The 18,671-nt window shown below is 38.3% G+C and overlaps 1 long non-coding RNA gene across 1 annotated transcript; it reads right to left on the bottom strand.

Annotated features, from left to right (window-relative positions):
* Positions 1-13,599: 13,599 nt before the first annotated feature.
* LOC310873792 lies at positions 13,600-17,188 on the bottom strand. Its single transcript, XR_014570508.1, has 2 exons — positions 17,070-17,188; positions 13,600-16,829 (listed from the first exon to the last, which is right to left on the bottom strand). It is a non-coding gene; the product is annotated as an uncharacterized lncRNA (long non-coding RNA).
* Positions 17,189-18,671: the final 1,483 nt, after the last annotated feature.

Below are 18,671 nucleotides of genomic sequence, written 5' to 3'. Positions count from 1 at the left end.
GGAGCGCTTGACCCGTTGCCTCTGCTACAGGCAGTTGGCAGGTTCAAGTCCCATGTCATGACATCAAGGTGCTGGAGGACCATCGGGAGAGGGTGCTCTCTCCCCCTGTTTCCTGAGATGTAACGGTTGGGGCTTATGTCTGAAAGAACCCTGTCCAGCTAACCTTTTACCATGAAAATGTCCAATTTAACATACTCTTACCACCTCTCAGTTTGCCCTTTTCCAACTGGCCTGGAAGCCAGACATAAAAGAGGGACTTTCCAACCAAGTTTTGGCCCAGTATGCAAATACACAGACTATTCTTTCTGTCAGATGATGGGCCAAATTGCTATTTTATTTTTAAACGTTTGACCTAATTCTTATCTGTAAAATTTTAGGTGGACAGGGTTCTTTCAAACATAACCCCCAACTGCTACTTTTCAGGAAACAGGGGGAGAGAGCACCGTCTCCCGATGGTCCTCACTAGTACCTTGCATGGGACTTGAACCTGCAGGCAGGTGGTAGCAGAGGCTACCGATCAAGCACACCACACCATTGAGCTAAGGCACCTTGGGGCAATCAGCAGATGTCTCCTGGTGCTTATGAGTTTTTATTTTTTATTCTAGCCTTGAAAAGTTCAAATTACTGCAGCATTGGTTGAGTATGAGTTTTGAACCAGTAACCTTTGGATTATGAACCTCAGATTTATCTTTTGAGCCACATCTGCATGTAAGGTACAATCGGGAACTTATATTTAACCAGCCGTTTAGAATTTAGATGGACAGTGCTGTTTATAAACGTCTAAAACAAGTCTAAAAATAGACGTGTTTTAGACGTCTGTTTTGAGGATATGAAAAAAAAAAAAAAAAACATGGGTTATAGCCCATCGTTTTTTGAAACTTTGAAAGAAAAAAAAAACTCGTTTTTCATCATTTTTGAACATGGGCTATAGCCCATACCGTACGGCATACTATAGCACGCCGTTTTTCATCAATTTTGAGGATTTGAAAAAAATGAAAAAAAAAAAAAAAACATGGGTTATAGCCCATCGTTTTTTGAAATTTTGAAAAAAAAGAATAACCTTGTTTTTCATCATTTTTGAACATGGGCTATAGCCCATATCGTACGGCATACTATAGCACGCCGTTTTTCATCATTTTTGAGGATTTGAAAAAAATGAAAAAAAAAAAACATGGGTTATAGCCCATCGTTTTTTGAAATTTTGAAAAAAAAAAAAAAACTCGTTTTTCATCATTTTTGAACATGGGCTATAGCCCATACCGTACGGCATACTATAGCACGCCGTTTTTCATCATTTTTGAGGATTTGAAAAAAAAAACAAAAAAAAACATGGGTTATAGCCCATCGTTTTTTGAAATTTTGAAAAAAAAGAATAACCTTGTTTTTCATCATTTTTGAACATGGGCTATAGCCCATATCGTACGGCATACTATAGCACGCCGTTTTTCATCATTTTTGAGGATTTGAAAAAAATGAAAAAAAAAAAACATGGGTTATAGCCCATCGTTTTTTGAAATTTTGAAAAAAAAAAAATAACCTTGTTTTTCTTCATTTTTGAACATGGGCTATAGCCCATACCGTATGGCATACTATAGCACGCCGTTTTTCATCATTTTTGAGGATTTGAAAAAAAAAAAAAAAAAAAAAAAAACATGGGTTATAGCCCATCGTTTTTTGAAATTTTGAAAAAAGAAAAAAAACTCGTTTTTCATCATTTTTGAACATGGGCTATAGCCCATACCATACGGCATACTATAGCACGCCGTTTTTCATCGTTTTTGAGGATTTGAAAAAAAAAACAAAAAAAAACATGGGTTATAGCCCATCGTTTTTTGAAATTTTGAAAAAAAAAAATAACCTCGTTTTTCATCATTTTTGAACATGGGCTATAGCCCATACCGTACGGCATACTATAGCACGCCGTTTTTCATCATTTTTGAGGATTTGAAAAAAATGAAGAAAAAAAAAAAACATGGGTTATAGCCCATCGTTTTTTGATTTTTTTTATTGTATAGCAGTGGCTCACAGCCTCAGCCTGATGACCTCAAAAGTCTCATATCTCCCCTGAGCCATAGGCAGTTGCTTTGGCTTAGTGGTTAAGATGTTGTCCTTCAGTGCAGGTGACCTGTGTTCGATTCCTGGGTGTTACACTCTGATGAACGTGATTCAATGTTCAACTCTTGATTCTTTCAACTTTACTATCTGAAGGCTAACATACAAAAGATCGCTTCAACAGTACAAAGAGGCAGATGTTACTGAGTGATGGTGTAGTAGGGGTTATTCCGCACAGAGAGTTCATTTTCAAATCCCACTCTTCCTAAAGTTTAATGCTAGTTATTGAGCTTCATTTACTGCTATTCTAGCAGTGGCTCACAGCCTCAGCCTGATTACCTCAAAACTCTAATTGTCGTAGTGGTTAAGATGTTGGCTTTCCACGTGGGAGACCAGGGTTTGATTCCCGGCTGTTACACTATCATATAAAAGAAGACCTCAACAGCGCTAAGAAACATCTGATTAATATGATTCTGTGTTATTTAAACTTTACTAACTGAAGGCTAACGAACAAAAGATCACTTCAAAATGACCAGGAGACTTTGCCTGAGAGTGTCTGACTGATGGTGCAATGGTCTAATCATCAGGCTTTCAGTACAGACATTCCATGTTTAAGTCCTGTTCCTCCTACAGCTCAATGCTGCAGTAATTTGAACTTTTCAAGGCTTGAATGAAAAATAAAAACTCAAAAGCACCAGGAGACATCTGCTGAATGCCCAAAGGTGCCTTGGTGTAATGGTGTGGAGCGCTTGACCCGTTGCCTCTGCTACAGGCAGTTGGCAGGTTCAAGTCCCATGTCATGACATCAAGGTGCTGGAGGACCATCGGGAGAGGGTGCTCTCTCCCCCTGTTTCCTGAGATGTAACGGTTGGGTCTTATGTCTGAAAGAACCCTGTCCAGCTAACCTTTTACCATGAAAATGTCCAATTTAACATACTCTTACCACCTCTCAGTTTGCCCTTTTCCAACTGGCCTGGAAGCCAGACATAAAAGAGGGACTTTCCAACCAAGTTTTGGCCCAGTATGCAAATACACAGACTATTCTTTCTGTCAGATGATGGGCCAAATTGCTATTTTATTTTTAAACGTTTGACCTAATTCTTATCTGTAAAACTTTAGGTGGACAGGGTTCTTTCAAACATAACCCCCAACTGCTACTTTTCAGGAAACAGGGGGAGAGAGCACCGTCTCCCGATGGTCCTCACTAGTACCTTGCATGGGACTTGAACCTGCAGGCAGGTGGTAGCAGAGGCTACCGATCAAGCACACCACACCATTGAGCTAAGGCACCTTGGGGCAATCAGCAGATGTCTCCTGGTGCTTATGAGTTTTTATTTTTTATTCTAGCCTTGAAAAGTTCAAATTACTGCAGCATTGGTTGAGTATTAGTTTTGAACCAGTAACCTTTGGATTATGAACCTCAGATTTATCTTTTGAGCCACATCGGCATGTAAGGTACAATCGGGAACTTATATTTAACCAGCCGTTTAGAATTTAGATGGACAGTGAAAATGTTCTTCAGGAGAATTGAACCCGGAATGTTCTGCTTATAAACCCCAGGTTTATCTACGGTGCCACACTGGCATGTGAGTTACAATCGGGAACTTATATTTAACCATCCGTTTAGAATTTAGATGGACAGTTCTGTTTATAAACGTCTAAAACAAGTCTAAAAATAGACGTGTTTTAGACGTCTGTTTTGAGGATATGAAAAAAAAACAAAAAAACATGGGTTATAGCCCATCGTTTTTTGAAACTTTGAATTCTTTTTTTAACCTCATTTTTCATCATTTTTTAACATGGGCTATAGCCCATACCGTACGGCATACTATAGCACGCCGTTTTTCATCATTTTTGAGGATTTGAAAAAAATGAAAAAAGAAAAAAAACATGGGTTATAGCCCATCGTTTTTTGAAATTTGAATTCTTTTTTTAACCTCATTTTTCATCATTTTTTAACATGGGCTATAGCCCATACCGTACGGCATACTATAGCACGCAGTTTTCCATCATTTTTGAGGTTTTGAAAAAAATGGGAAAAAAAATAAACATGGGTTATAGCCCATCGTTTTTTGAAATTTTGAAAAAAGATTTAACCTCGTTTTTCATCATTTTTGAACATGGGCTATATATAGCCCATAACGTACGGCATACTATCGCACGCCGTTTTTCATCATTTTTGAGGTTTTGAAAAAAATGAAAAAAAAAAAAAAACATGGGTTATAGCCCATCGTTTTTTGAAATTTTGAAAAAAGATTTAACCTCGTTTTTCATCATTTTTGAACATGGGCTATATATAGCCCATACCGTACGGCATACTATAGCACGCCGTTTTTCATCATTTTTGAGGTTTTGAAAAAAATGAAAAAAAAAAAAAAACATGGGTTATAGCCCATCGTTTTTTGAAAATTTGATTTTTTTTTTAAACCTCGTTTTTCATCATTTTTGAACATGGGCTATAGCCCATACCGTACGGCTTACTATAGCACGCGGTTTTTCATCATTTTTGAGGTTTTGAAAAAAATGAAAAAAAAAAACAAAACATGGTTTATAGCCCATCGTTTTTTGAAAATTTGAATTATTTTTTTAACCTCGTTTTTCATCATTCTTTAACATGGGCTATAGCCCATACCGTACGGCATACTATAGCACGCAGTTTTTCATCATTTTTGAGGTTTGGAAAAAAATTAAAAAAAAAAAAAACATGGGTTATAGCCCATCGTTTTTTTTATTTTATTTTTTTTTTTTTACCTCGTTTTTCATCATTGTTTAACATGGGCTATAGCCCATACTGTACGGCATACTATAGCACGCCGTTTTTCATCATTTTTGAGGTTTTGAAAAAAAATGAAAAAAAAAAAAAACATGGGTTATAGCCCATCGTTTTTTGAAATTTTGGAAAAAAAAAATTACCTCGTTTTTCATCATTTTTGAACATGGGCTATAGCCCATACCGTACGGCATACTATAGCACGTCGTTTTTCATCATTTTTATGTGTCTCCACAGTAAGCTGAATAATAAAAAGTGTGAATGGAGTTTCTAGGTGAAAGTGACTTTTGACGTGCCTATAGAGCTGCCATTGAGCCCCATGTTAAATGTCTCAAATTTGAAAGCACTATATTTCTAAAACTATGAAACATTTCAAAGATTCCTTTTCAGGCAAACATGTCCACCGTAAGATGAACCTAAGTAGGCTAGAATGGGGTTGCTAGGTGTATTTATGTAGGAATAGTAGCATGCCAAAGTTTGTGCTATTGCCATAGAGAATGCATTGGGCGTTTAAGTTAAATAACTCATAAACTACAAAACATAAAAATAAAAAAAAGTTCCAGCATGTGTCTCCACAGTAAGCTGAATAATAAAAAGTGTGAATGGAGTTTCTAGGTGAAAGTGACTTTTGACGTGCCTATAGAGCTGCCATTGAGCCCCATGTTAAATGTCTCAAATTTGAAAGCACTATATTTCTAAAACTATGAAACATTTCAAAGATTCCTTTTCAGGCAAACATGTCCACCGTAAGATGAACCTAAGTAGGCTAGAATGGGGTTGCTAGGTGTATTTATGTAGGAATAGTAGCATGCCAAAGTTTGTGCTATTGCCATAGAGAATGCATTGGGCGTTTAAGTTAAATAACTCATAAACTACAAAACATAAAAATAAAAAAAAGTTCCAGCATGTGTCTCCACAGTAAGCTGAATAATAAAAAGTGTGAATGGAGTTTCTAGGTGAAAGTGACTTTTGACGTGCCTATAGAGCTGCCATTGAGCCCCATGTTAAATGTCTCAAATTTGAAAGCACTATATTTCTAAAACTATGAAACATTTCAAATATTCCTTTTCAGGCAAACATGTCCACCGTAAGATGAACCTAAGTAGGCTAGAATGGGGTTGCTAGGTGTATTTATGTAGGAATAGTAGCATGCCAAAGTTTGTGCTATTGCCATAGAGAATGCATTGGGCGTTTAAGTTAAATAACTCATAAACTACAAAACATAAAAATAAAAAAGAGTTCCAGCATGTGTCTCCACAGTAAGCTGAATAATAAAAAGTGTGAATGGAGTTTCTAGGTGAAAGTGACTTTTGACGTGCCTATAGAGCTGCCATTGAGCCCCATGTTAAATGTCTCAAATTTGAAAGCACTATATTTCTAAAACTATGAAACATTTCAAAGATTCCTTCGTAAGATGAACCTAAGTAGGCTAGAATGGGGTTGCTAGGTGTAAGTATGTAGGACTAGTAGCATGCCAAAGTTTGTGCTATTGCCATAGAGAATGCATTGGGCGTTTAAGTTAAACTAGAAAGCAGTTTCTGTAGAAACTGCGTGGGCTCGCGTAAAATGCATTGTATAAAGTTTTTGCCGTGTCAAGTTTGAAACTCGGGGACCGGAGTAATAGTGTTACCATTGGTGGTCTAAATACATAATCAAAATTTCGGGACCGTAGCATATTGTAAACAAAAGTAGAAAATGCATTAAAGCTGAAGTAAAAGTTAAAAAGTATGAAAATTTGTAAAAACTATAGTTTAAGCATAAATAACTGCATAAAGCGGAATAAAGTATGTGGAAGTTGTAGAAGTGTTTTTAAAAAGTTTTTTCTTTTTAAGTTTTCAATTTTTTCATTTTTTTCATTTTTTTTCATTTTTTTCAATTTTCAATTTTTTCAATTTTCAATTTCTTTTTATTTTTTTTCAAAAAAAATTCAATTTTTTTCAATTACAAAATTGAAAAAATAAATAAATAAACGTGCGTGCGTGCGTGCGCTTGCGAGAGCTGTGTAAAGGCCAGCCAATAGGAAGACCTACCAGCCTACCAGCATGTGCACTTAAGCCTCTCCAGCTGATCCAAAATGCCGCAGCTCGCTTGGTCTTCAACCAGCCAAAATTCTCACATGTCTCCCCCCTGCTCCGCTCCCTCCACTGGCTCCCGGTCGCTGCCCGCACAGAATACAAAACTCTGATGCTGGCATTCAAGGCAACCAAAGGTATGGCTCCCCCATATCTTGCAAGTATGATTGAACCCTACAAACCCTCCCGCGCACTCAGATCAGCCAACGCAGTGAAGCTGGAAGTACCCTCACTAAAAACGCCGGGACAACGCTCCACACGTCCCAAACTCTTCTCCCTTCTGGCTCCAAAACTGTGGAATGCACTTCCCATTGCAGTCAGAACTGCAGCATCACTCCCAATCTTCCACCGTAGTCTGAAAACCCACCTTTTTAGACTCCATCATGGCTCATAGCACTTACCCTACCCCCTTAGATAGCATTTCTGTAGACTTAGATAGCATCTGATACAGACTTATAGCATGTTATGTAGACGGTAGGGCTGTCACGATTCGCCTAGTCCACGATTCAATTCAATTTTCGATTTGAAGCTCACGATTCGATTCGATGTTCGATTCGCTATCACGATTCGCCTAGTCCACGATTCAATTACATTTTCGATTTGAAGCTCACGATTTGCTTCGATTTTTTCAATCTATTTTTTTAAAACCTCCTTTTTCAGCATTGAGGGATATATAATTAATAATTATAATTTAGGCCAATATCTTGATTTGTAAAGAAAAACACTTGTTTCCCAATAAGTCACTTTTATTTTCTATAAATAACAAATCAGAATGAGAATAATAAAAGGTTTAACAACTTTGGGTTTTATGCCCTAACATTTTTTTTAAATGTTTCTTTAAGATTAGATGACTTGTAACATTCTTGTTAAGCTCTAAGTAAGTAAAATAAAGGGGAAAAAAGACAAATAGTAGGCCTAAATACAAAGTTCAACCAAACAATTACGTTATTTGGCTGTTACAAATTATTCTAGCCTACTTTGTAGAATGTTCACATTGTTTGAACAGGTAAGACTATGAGAGCTCTAACAAAGTGTGAATACTAGTTAGTGCAATTTGATCTGCATGGCTCAGCCCTTCAGTGATTTGTGCCCTCACTTTATCATACATGCCAGGCAACACACGTGTGGTCATATGCGACCTGCATGGCATTTTGTAACGTGGTTCTGCAACTCTCATTAAATATTGAAAGCCAGCGTTTTCCACCATTGAAAGTGGTCGCATCATCGCATGTCTGCAGCTATGCAGACCGCAACTCCGTGCGTTAATTGTTTAGCACGGGGCGAATTAGCTGAGAGCTTTTCTCTATAAGAATCTAGAATAGTTGGCTGTGTTGTTGTCTTTGTACCATCTTTGGACAGATCGATTTCTTTGTGATGTCTGCTAAGATGCTGGCCCATATTTGACGCGTTGCCTTTGGCACTCGTTTGGAGCATAAACGACAAACTGAAACCGTTTTGTCAACGATGCGTCGTGTGCCATCATAACTCACTGGGAAGCCAAAAATATTTCCAAACTTCTTTCCGTGTGTCATCGTCGTCGCTGTCTACAACAGCACTGGCCATGGTAAAACACAACAGCGGTCTCGTTCTCTCACTTCTGTGTGTTTATTGTCATCCGTGTATGATATCTACAAGCTCCAAGTGTTGCATGACAGCGCGCTTGCAGATGAACCCTTTTTGTGTGCGGCGTGCGCCAGCCAGGTCCTCACAAGTATAGTACTATAAAACACCTCGGCGCAATTAAGTCCTCAGCGCAACAAAAAAGTTGATATTTAAATCGTGTTATTCTCGGTCAATTTTCAACCGATTGTTCTAATTCCAAATGGCCTATAATCCGTGAAGTGTAAATTTTCATTGGGTGAAAATCTACCGGTACGTAGGCCTACAGTTTATAATGAAATCATGTGTTTGTTCGATGCTTCCCCATGCTCAATCAGAACATGTAGTGGTTACACCTGTGTGTTGATACGCTCCCTAGAATCAAAATGCATTGCATGCAATGTTTATTGTTTACCATACTAAAAAAAGATGACTGCATGGAACTGTATGTAACCAAATGATGGCCAGGTGCTGACCGGTGCAAAAAGCCGTGGCCGGTGTGCAAAGAAATAACTGATCTACAAGCTCACAATGTGAGCCTCGGTGCGTTATGAGCTTGTAGGTCTTGTACAATATTGATGTGTGTGTGTGTGTGTGTGTGTGTGTGTGTGTGTGTGTGTGTGTGTGTGTGTGTGTGTGTGTGTGTGTGTGTGTGTGTATGTGACTGACTGTGTGTGTGTGTGTGTGTGTGTGTGTGTGTGTGTGTGTGTGTGTGTGGCAAGGCTCCGATACAGCTGGCTTTTCGTCTCTTTTTTTTCTCCCCCAGCGGAAGCATGCATGCGCGGAATGGCCCGGCCGCTCGCGGAAGTAAAAACATAAAACATCGCGATTCGGTGCGTCATTTCGATACACTGAATCGAACGTCAATTTCGATTCAATTTCGATTCGTATCGAGAATCGTGACAGCCTTAGTAGACGGCACTATAATTGCATTGTATATAGTCATAGCACGCCATAGTACATATGTATAGCATAGTAGTATATATATATAGTTTATATGTATAGTCTCATAATATAAATATTCCACTGTTACTTTCTTAGCTTACGCATGTTTTATGATAAATGCTTTTGTGATGTATTCCCATGCTTTTGTTCTTGATTATTGTAAGTCGCTCTGGATTAAGAGCGTCTGCTAAATGCCTAAATTGTAAATTGTAAGACAGGGTGTGTGTGTGTGCGTGTGTGCGTGTGTGCGTGCGTGCGTGCTCTTGCGAGAGCTGTGTAAAGGCCAGCCAATTGCACAAATAGCAGACCTACAAGCTCACAAGTTATCGCAGAGCAACTCATTGAGATCTTGTAACTTTAATTTCAGCCCTGTAATTAAGCCCTTATATATATATAAGTGTAAAAGACTGCTAGCACTATGACTGGGAGATTTCAATGGTCCTGAATGGGGGAAACTATGCCGGAACAAATTGCTCTATCGCAAAAAGTAAAAGTCGAATGCAAATATTTATTTCGCTGTGAGTGGCCTGAGATATTGAGGTACACGATGTGCGATTGTGGTGTTGGTACGATCGAAAATGTGTTTATAAGAGCGAGTTAAGAATTGTCATCGCGATAATTTCCTCGTAAGAATTATACAATGGAGGTCAATGAGAACCTTACTGTATTTGTGTCACTTAAAAGGCCGTAGTTCACATTCTGTATGTCTCTGTGCTTTGGTGGTCACATTGTGTGAAAGAGGACATATGTGGCTACAAAATGACCAAAGAACATGCGTGTAAAATGAATATTTTGGCCGGGACTGATAATTTGTTTGGTAAATCTTCAAGGAAAGAATATCAGTTTCCACACTCTAGTCAAAGAAGCCCCGCACTCTAAGTTGGCACTAATTAGGCGAAACGGCCTGCGATTGAACTGCGATTTTGGAAAAACCCGTTTAACGTATTCGAATACGGTTTGAACCACGAAAAAGTCCAGAGTCATGTGAGCTTTCTAAAGTTTAAATCACGTTTCTACGACAAAGTATGCCAGAGTAATGAGGCTGAAAAGTGAGGTTGATTTAGAGATAAATCCCATACATTGTCGATGGGAGGAAAAAAACTATAAATAAAGTTAAATATTTTAAAAAGTATAAACTTTTTCAAAACAACTTTTTCACCAATGAAAGTTCAAAGATAGATGAACATTATAAAGTTTAAATGAAGTTTCAAAGTGAAAGTATGACGGAGTAATAAGAGCTCAAAAAAGTTAACTGTGAAAAATGGGACCTTTCTTCCATCGACTCTCATTATAAAGAATGTAAAAAAAAGGTTAAAAAGTTAAAAAGTATAAAAAGTATAAAACTTTGTAAAAATTCAAATGTTAGCATAAATAACTGCAAAGAGCTGAACAGTTTGAAGTTTGAACTAAATTTCTAGCATTAAGTATGTGGAAGTAGTTAGGTGCCAAAAAAACGGCGGAATAAAGAAGCGGAATAAATATAAACTGACAAGAACTATTGTGTGCTCGCTGTGGCGAGCCCACAATAAATATAAACTGGCAATAACTAGTGTGTGCTCGCTGTGGCGAGCCCACAATAACTCAGAAACTACAAAACATTTAAAAGTAAAACGTTCCAGCATGTGTCTCCACAGTAAGCTGAATAATTCACACTGCTTTTTTGTTTGTTTTATTCTTCTGAAATTGGTCGTGAAAGTAAAGACTTGAGTGGGGTTTGAACTCACCATCTCCCGATCATGTGGCAGTGTGCTAACACACTGAGCCACTGGCTCCAGACAATTCACACTGCTTTTTTGTTTGTTTTATCCTTCTGAAATTGGTCTTGAAAGTAAATACTTGAGTGGGGTTTGAACTCACCAACTCCCGATCATGTGGCAGCGTTCTAACACACTGAGCGACTGGCTCCGGACAGGATCACATTAGATAATTGACACAGGGGTGAAAAATGGGTTACAAAACTGTGGGATAAAAATTATATAAAATAATAAAACACAGCACCTGTCTAGATACCTTATTTGTTGTTTGTATAAGTTATATGCAATATTATCTCGTACTTGGTATAAATGTGACTTTATTGTAATGGCGGCACTGATTTGTACACCAGCATACCACGGGCACATGTGGTCACTGAGATCCTTGACCCTCAAAACATAGGTCTAGACACCTTATTTATTCATTTAAGTGCAATATTGGCTGAGATAGTGAAAATTGATTGTTTTGATAATGGTGACACTCATTTGCATAAAAATGGTAGATTGGAGACTTTGCCAACTTTTTAACATAGCTTATTCAAGTAAGAAATATTCTATAATGTGGAGTCAGTTCAAACTCAGTTATTCATTCCAAATGTATAGCTGACAATGGGCCTACTGACTGAATATACAATTTCTAGGTTTCTCGGTGTAAGAATATATATAGCATGGCAAAGTTTGTGCTATTGTCATTGAGAATGCATTGGAGGCTTAAGTTAAATAACTACAAAACATTTCAAAGTAAAAAGTTCCAGCATGTTATAATTATAAAAAGTGTGAATGGAGTTTCTAGGTGAAAGTACGTTTTTGACGTGTCAAAATCTGCCATTGACCCCCATTATAAACTTCTCAAATTTGAAAGCACTACATTTCTAAAACTATGAAACATTTCAAAGATACATTTTCAGGCAAACATGACCACTGTAAGATGAACCTATTAAAGTTTGAATGGGGTTTCTATGTGTAAGTATAGCGTGCCAGAGTTTGTGCTATTGTCATTGAGAATGCATTGGGGGCTTAAGTTAAATAACTACAAAACTAGTAAAACGTCCCAGCATGTGTGTCCACAGTAAGCTGAATTATAAAAAAGTGTGAATGGAGTTTCTAGGTGAAAGTGTTTTTTTTTACGTGCCAAAATCTGCCATTGAGCCCCATTATGAAATTCCCAAATTTGAAAGTACTATTTTTAACAAGTATTAACAAAACGACATACTATATATAGTTCATGGTTTTGGAAGATTTCAAAAAATGATGAAAACATGAATACAACATTGTCGATGATTCAGAAAACGACAACACCGTTCTCCAATGCAAAACTAGCCAAAGGAACTGACACAGACCACTTAATTCAACATTTAATCAAATAGGTGAAAATAAGGACAAGGGACTACAAAGTGTCATACAGAAGTAATACAAACTATTCGCTTTTTGTTTTGTTTTTTTAAACAAATACATTTTATATATATTTTTGTTTCATTTTTTTGTGTGTCTTACATCAGATTACATTTACATAACTGAAATAACGAACAGAAGGGACAAGAATGAAAGCCATATATACCAGTGAAACAAGATCTGCCCTTGAATCTGTATAGATAATATCTGCCGTTTTTTAATAGGTTTTTTATGTTTATTTGTTTTATTTTTAAATATAAAATAGATTTTTATCAACCAGTATTGGGGTAGTGCAATTTGTCAGGCTCTGGTAGATTCACTTTGATACACAGTTTCAACTTTTTTCTTTCTTTTTTTCATTTATTTATTTATTTCATTTTTCTCTTTAAGTGACTGATAAATCCTCACAGCAATGTACAAGGGGTTCCTTTTTAACGTAAAGATACCTTTCCAATAAACAGAAGTACTCAACATCGGATAATAAGTGCTACGTCATCTTGTAACTCACTCAAAATACTTCTTTTTTTGTTTCCTTATCTCTTTTATTTATATATATCTATACATATACATAATTATACATAGATTATATATATGATAAATATATATAGATAGATATAAATTCTCTGCTTTGGTCACTCTGGATGCTATACAAAATAATCTTCCTCAGTCTGCCGACACACCTTCCTGACTTGAAAAACACAGTGTTTCATTTCATAATATAGACAACCCCCCCCCTCCCCCCCAAACGTCACCCCCTGTTGATTCATAGAATTTACATTTACTTTACAAGACAAACATGTTCAAACACGTCCTAAAAAAACGTAGGCGCTATAGCACGTCTAACGGGATCCGTCTCCTCTTAATATCAAACACGAAAACCGACCGACCGACAGAAAAAATACAAAATAATTACTTTGTCGACTCCATTCAATGTACAAAAATTATCCTAGATTAAAATTAGTCATATCAAAGCGGATTAGGCGAGGGTAATCAAAAGTTGCTGAAAATATTGTAGCTATGTTTTTGTTTTGTATATATATATATATATATAATATCATTTAACAAGAAATCGATCTTCAAACGTGTCACTATGTTGTTAAGGATTTCTTAATGTCCTGATTTGAAGTCCTATTCCTATGGCTCACTGTCTCCCTTTCACAAGGCCTTTCATTCAACACTTAGTTTGAATAGACAAAGAGAACGAAAATAACAAACAAACAAGAGAAAATGTACCAGAAAATATACAAGTAGAAAAAGAAATTGCTTTAGGGGAGGAAAAAAAACAAAAAAAAAACAAAGAAAGAAAATAAAAACGGGTGATAATAGAGAGAGCTTCCACTACACAGGATATGTGTTGTGTTCTTTAATATGTACATGCACGGCCATTCAGGTAATATGGTTATTATTAGAGCACGGCGACATAACCTAAAGCTGCTTGCCCAAAGCGTGGCGAACCTGCACAGAAGCATCCAGAACACTGCCATTATTGTATTGCAAAAAATATATATAGACAGACGCAGCGCTCTGAGTCAGAAGAAGAACGTCCTTTATAATAGAAATGGTCAACCGGCGAGGTGGGCCCCGAGGCAGGGGGACCCTCCACTCACACCTGTATGGACCAGTGTGACCGGGGGGGGGGTCATAGCCGTGCTGGCTTGTGGTGGAATTTTTTTTCCTTACAATTCCAATTTTGCCACGGACATACAAAAGAGAGGACAATAACACCACCAGAAACACAAAGAGCTAGCCCTGAATGACCATATAAGGTCTGTGACTCCGAGTGTTCAAATGGTTCCATTTGTGCACTCTCAAGAGTCCTTTGCAAATAAAATGTTTGACAACCACCAGTACTAGTTGGACTCATAATGTGCCATAGTGTCGTATAAAGTGTCATACGTAATCTGAACTGAAGAAAACCTGGAGACTTGACATTCAGTAATTGGGTTTTATGATCAAAATAGGAACGTTATAATGGTGCGTAAAATCCATGGACACATTTGACCGTGAACGGACATATTGATGATCCTTGGAAAACACATAGAGCCCGGCAGGTCGTTTCCGGCCCAGAAAAAGGCCACAAGCTGGCAAAAGCAAAAAAAAACAAACAACAAACACCTGTTATTTCCTCTGGGAGCCGACATGCACCGCACGCGCACACGCGCGCGCACGCACACACACACACACACACACACACACACACACACACACACACACACACGTGCACCACGGTTAAAAGTGAACGGGGCTTTGACAAAATGGCTGAATTACAAACATTATGGCTCTAATTGGATATCGTCTCTGTCGGCTGAACACTGTTCAAAAACTGTCACTTTTCAGGATTGAAATTCAAAAGCATAGCAACAGTAGCAAATTGACAAGCTCCAAAGTTACTTTTGATGCCGTAGTATGATCATTGATCAAGTAGAGGGCTTAAATAAAAGGAAAACACACACGAATATGGAGATACACTGTAGGAGGTTTCTGCCCGACAACGGCAACGCTAGCAGCTGGCAGTGAGAAAGAGAGAGAGAGAGAGAGAGAGAGGCGGGCGAGCGTTAGCCGTTAAGTAACACACTAAATGGCTGGTCTCTATGGCAACCACATTAGCTTTGCTCTGTTACCTGCCAATTCAGAATCAGGAGAGAGAGAGAGAGAGAGAGAGAGAGAGAGAGAGAGAGAGAAATCGATACGCTATCGGCCATTTTAGCCAGCGAGGGTTGTTGTTGGTTTGGTTGGGGGTGTGCGACAAAGAAGCAAGACTTTGGGGGCGGCTGGGGGTAAATAAATGAATCGGTGGTGTGAACATGGATTTGTTGTGCGGGACCCCGTTGTTTGGAAGTCCACGTGTAATGCTGCTGCTATTAACGTTCTCGTGTGCGCTCACGGCTGGTTACGTCAAGCTCGTGCTTACTGTAGAATCAATAGGTCGTTTACAGGTGTATCGTTCAAAGACGACACACACACACTCATATGCGCGTATGCTGGTCACTACACGGTTCAATGTGGTAGAAAAATACTGTTAAAAATCTGAAATTAACACCATTAAAACTAGGAAAGCATCTGTCCTTTTATTATTATTTGTTGTTGCGTTGGCCATTTAAAAATAGCAAATCTAAAAAAGTACCGATCTACTTGTACATCTGCTATTTTTGAATGTCTTTGAAAACTTCTTTGAAAGTGTGAGAACCTACTTATTTAGAAGGCGTTTTGTAGAATTGGCCTCAGGTCTTCATGGGTTAAGAAATAATACAGAATATAATCTGTCGTATGCCGAACAGCCCCTAAGTATAGGGCCGAATTACAGGGTGAGCTTGTAGATCGGCTATTTTTTAAACCTTTTGGTTGTTGTTGTTGTGACATTTCCTTGAAAATGTGCCCAAAACAGGGAGGCCAGTGTTAATGTGTACAATATTTTTGTACGCTTACAAGTTTCTCTTTAGAAAACATCTGTGTCCTACATGGCTACATACTGGGTTCTTCCAACAGTTATCAAAGCGGCTGCAGAGAAAGACGGAGGGAGAGCGATTTATCATTGGAGTTGGAGTCTCATAATTGAGCGCCCTGGAGCTAAAGCAATCATTGCCATGTTGCGTCCAATCAATCACGTACACAAACGAGTTCATTCGGCGCTATAATCACTGTTCAAATATACGCAAACATTTTTTATCAGAAAGCTGCTGTTTATTAATAAATGATAAACCCAATACCATTTTATTCCGACGTGGTTTAATTTATAGCCGTCCAAAACTGTTACTTTTCAGGATTCGAAATCAAAAAGTAGCAAAAGGTTTTTGCAACCTTTTGTGTGACATCGCAGAATGACGAAGTAGGGAATGTACCCTAAAAAAACTATTAAAAAAAAATAAAACACTAAAGTTAAAACATGGAAATAAGACTTTTCTGCAGACCAAATCAATACTGAATAAACGTCCATGAATGTTCTTTTTTTGACGATGAAATGCAATTTAATTAAGGTTTTCAAAAACCCAATTCCAACCCCTGGCGTCCATATGTAATCCACTCGGTTCACCGAATACTGATATATGAAAAGCCACACTTAGCTGACCTTAAAGTAAACAGCAGATGGCACATCGTCCCTAAAGGGGAAGTTGACACACACGAAGTCTGCAACTTTCGATATATCTGCCAGGAAACCGCAGACTGTTTGAGTGATCACACTGCGTGCGAGGCAAGGAGTAGGCCATGCAAGGACTCAGAGCAGTGGCTCTAGAACTGTCAGTTACAGACCTGGAGTAGGCCATGCAAGGACTCAGAGCAGTGACTCTAGAACTGTCAGAGTTGTTACAGACTTGGAGTAGGCCATGCAAGGACTCAGAGCAGTGACTCTAGAACTGTCAGAGTTGTTACAGACTTGGAGTAGGCCATGCAAGGACTCAGAGCAGTGACTCTAGAACTGTCAGTTACAGACCTGGAGTAGGCCATGCAAGGACTCAGAGCATTGGCTCTAGAACTGTCAGAGTTACAGACCCGTAAACAGTGGTGGAAAGCAACTAAGTACATTATGTACTCAAGTACTGTACTAAGTAACAACTTTGAGGTATTTGTACTACAATACTTTTACATGTACTCCACTGCATCTCAGAGGCAAATATTGTACTTTTACTCCACGATAATTATTTGAAAACTTACATAGTTACTAGGCCTATACTACTTCAGTTACCTTGTCGATTCTGGTGGAACCCAAAAAGCTAAAATCAGCCTCGAGTGGCACCGAGGCTGAGATTTGTGCTGTTCAGCGGCAACGATGATGCAATTTAACGCACATAAAGTATTCTGCCAGGACTTCTGGTCAGACGAAGGAGGCGCCAGGCCCGGAGGTCTGGCATGAGACAGTAGTAGAATGCCACTATAGGACACAGTCTGATCGGCCTCGGTCGGAGGAGGGTGTCTGTTGCAAGACTCAGAAACATCCAATGGTCTCTGGATTACAACACTGATGATGTGTCCAAGTCTGTGCATCAGTAGGTGTTTCATTTACTGATTACTACAAAACATACCCACTTCAGCCCCATATACATTTCGGCCATTTGAAAATAGCCGATCTACAAGCTCACAATGTGTCGCGATGCGACAACGCATTGTGAGCTTGAAGACCTGCCATTTTCAAATGATATTTATACATTGGGAAAACTTAAAATGAGACATTCTGCAAAATGAGTACTTTAACTTTTGGTAAGTAGGCCTACATTTTGAGGCCAACTCAAATACATTTTGAATTCCTCGACTTTTACTTGTAACACAGTATTTCTATATTGCAGTATTGATAGTTTTACTTAAGTAAAGATTTTTTTTTCACTGCCTGTAAGGTATATCCACTTGGAACAGCCCCACAAGCTGGACCCCTGGCTGGGGCTGAGAACCACCGCTCTAGGGCACAGAGTCGTCCAATTCCAAAACTATTTTTTGTGTCGTCCATTTGTTGTATTGTTTTTTTAACTCATTGCACAGCTTGTACCTCGTAAATCGTCTAGAAAATATTCGATTCAAATTGGCTTTTGGAGAGAGAGAGAGAGAGAGAGAGAGAGAGAGAGAGAGAGAAAGAGAGACTCAAATTGCCAGCGCAAGAACAAAGAAACAGATGAATTACGAAAAGAGATCGATTCTCACACAAAATACTGGATAGTTTAGAGATAACAGCTATACCGTAGGAGCAGCACGAGTAGCCTAAAGCAATGGGATTTTTTTCTTTTTTCTAAAAGGCACAAGTTTTCCCTTTTCAGATGTGTAAACATTTCTGTGAGTATGTTGTGTTCCGCGCACGTGTGTGTGTGTGTGTTTATATGACGAGTGTGTATGCATAAAATCAAACCCCCGTTTTTCAATTTCTTCCCATTGGCCGGATGAAAAAAAAAAAAAAAAAAAAAAAAATCATGACAGTTGATGACTTGATTTCACAGCTGAAACATTTCCATCGTCCAAAAGGAAAACTGTCTCGGTTCCAGCAGATAGAAATAAAACAAAACAACATGGTCTTTCTCCCCTCCCCACAGTGTCCTTTCCGTTCATGTCTCCCTTCTGAGTCCAATAACGGGAGTCCTTTTTGGAAATAAGACACACGAGAGAAGAACC

The sequence above is a fragment of the Protomyctophum parallelum genome (genome assembly GCF_964188405.1).
Source record: "Protomyctophum parallelum genome assembly, chromosome: 1".
Lineage (NCBI taxonomy): Eukaryota > Metazoa > Chordata > Actinopteri > Myctophiformes > Myctophidae > Protomyctophum > Protomyctophum parallelum.
This window is presented reverse-complemented; position numbering and strand designations above follow the sequence as displayed.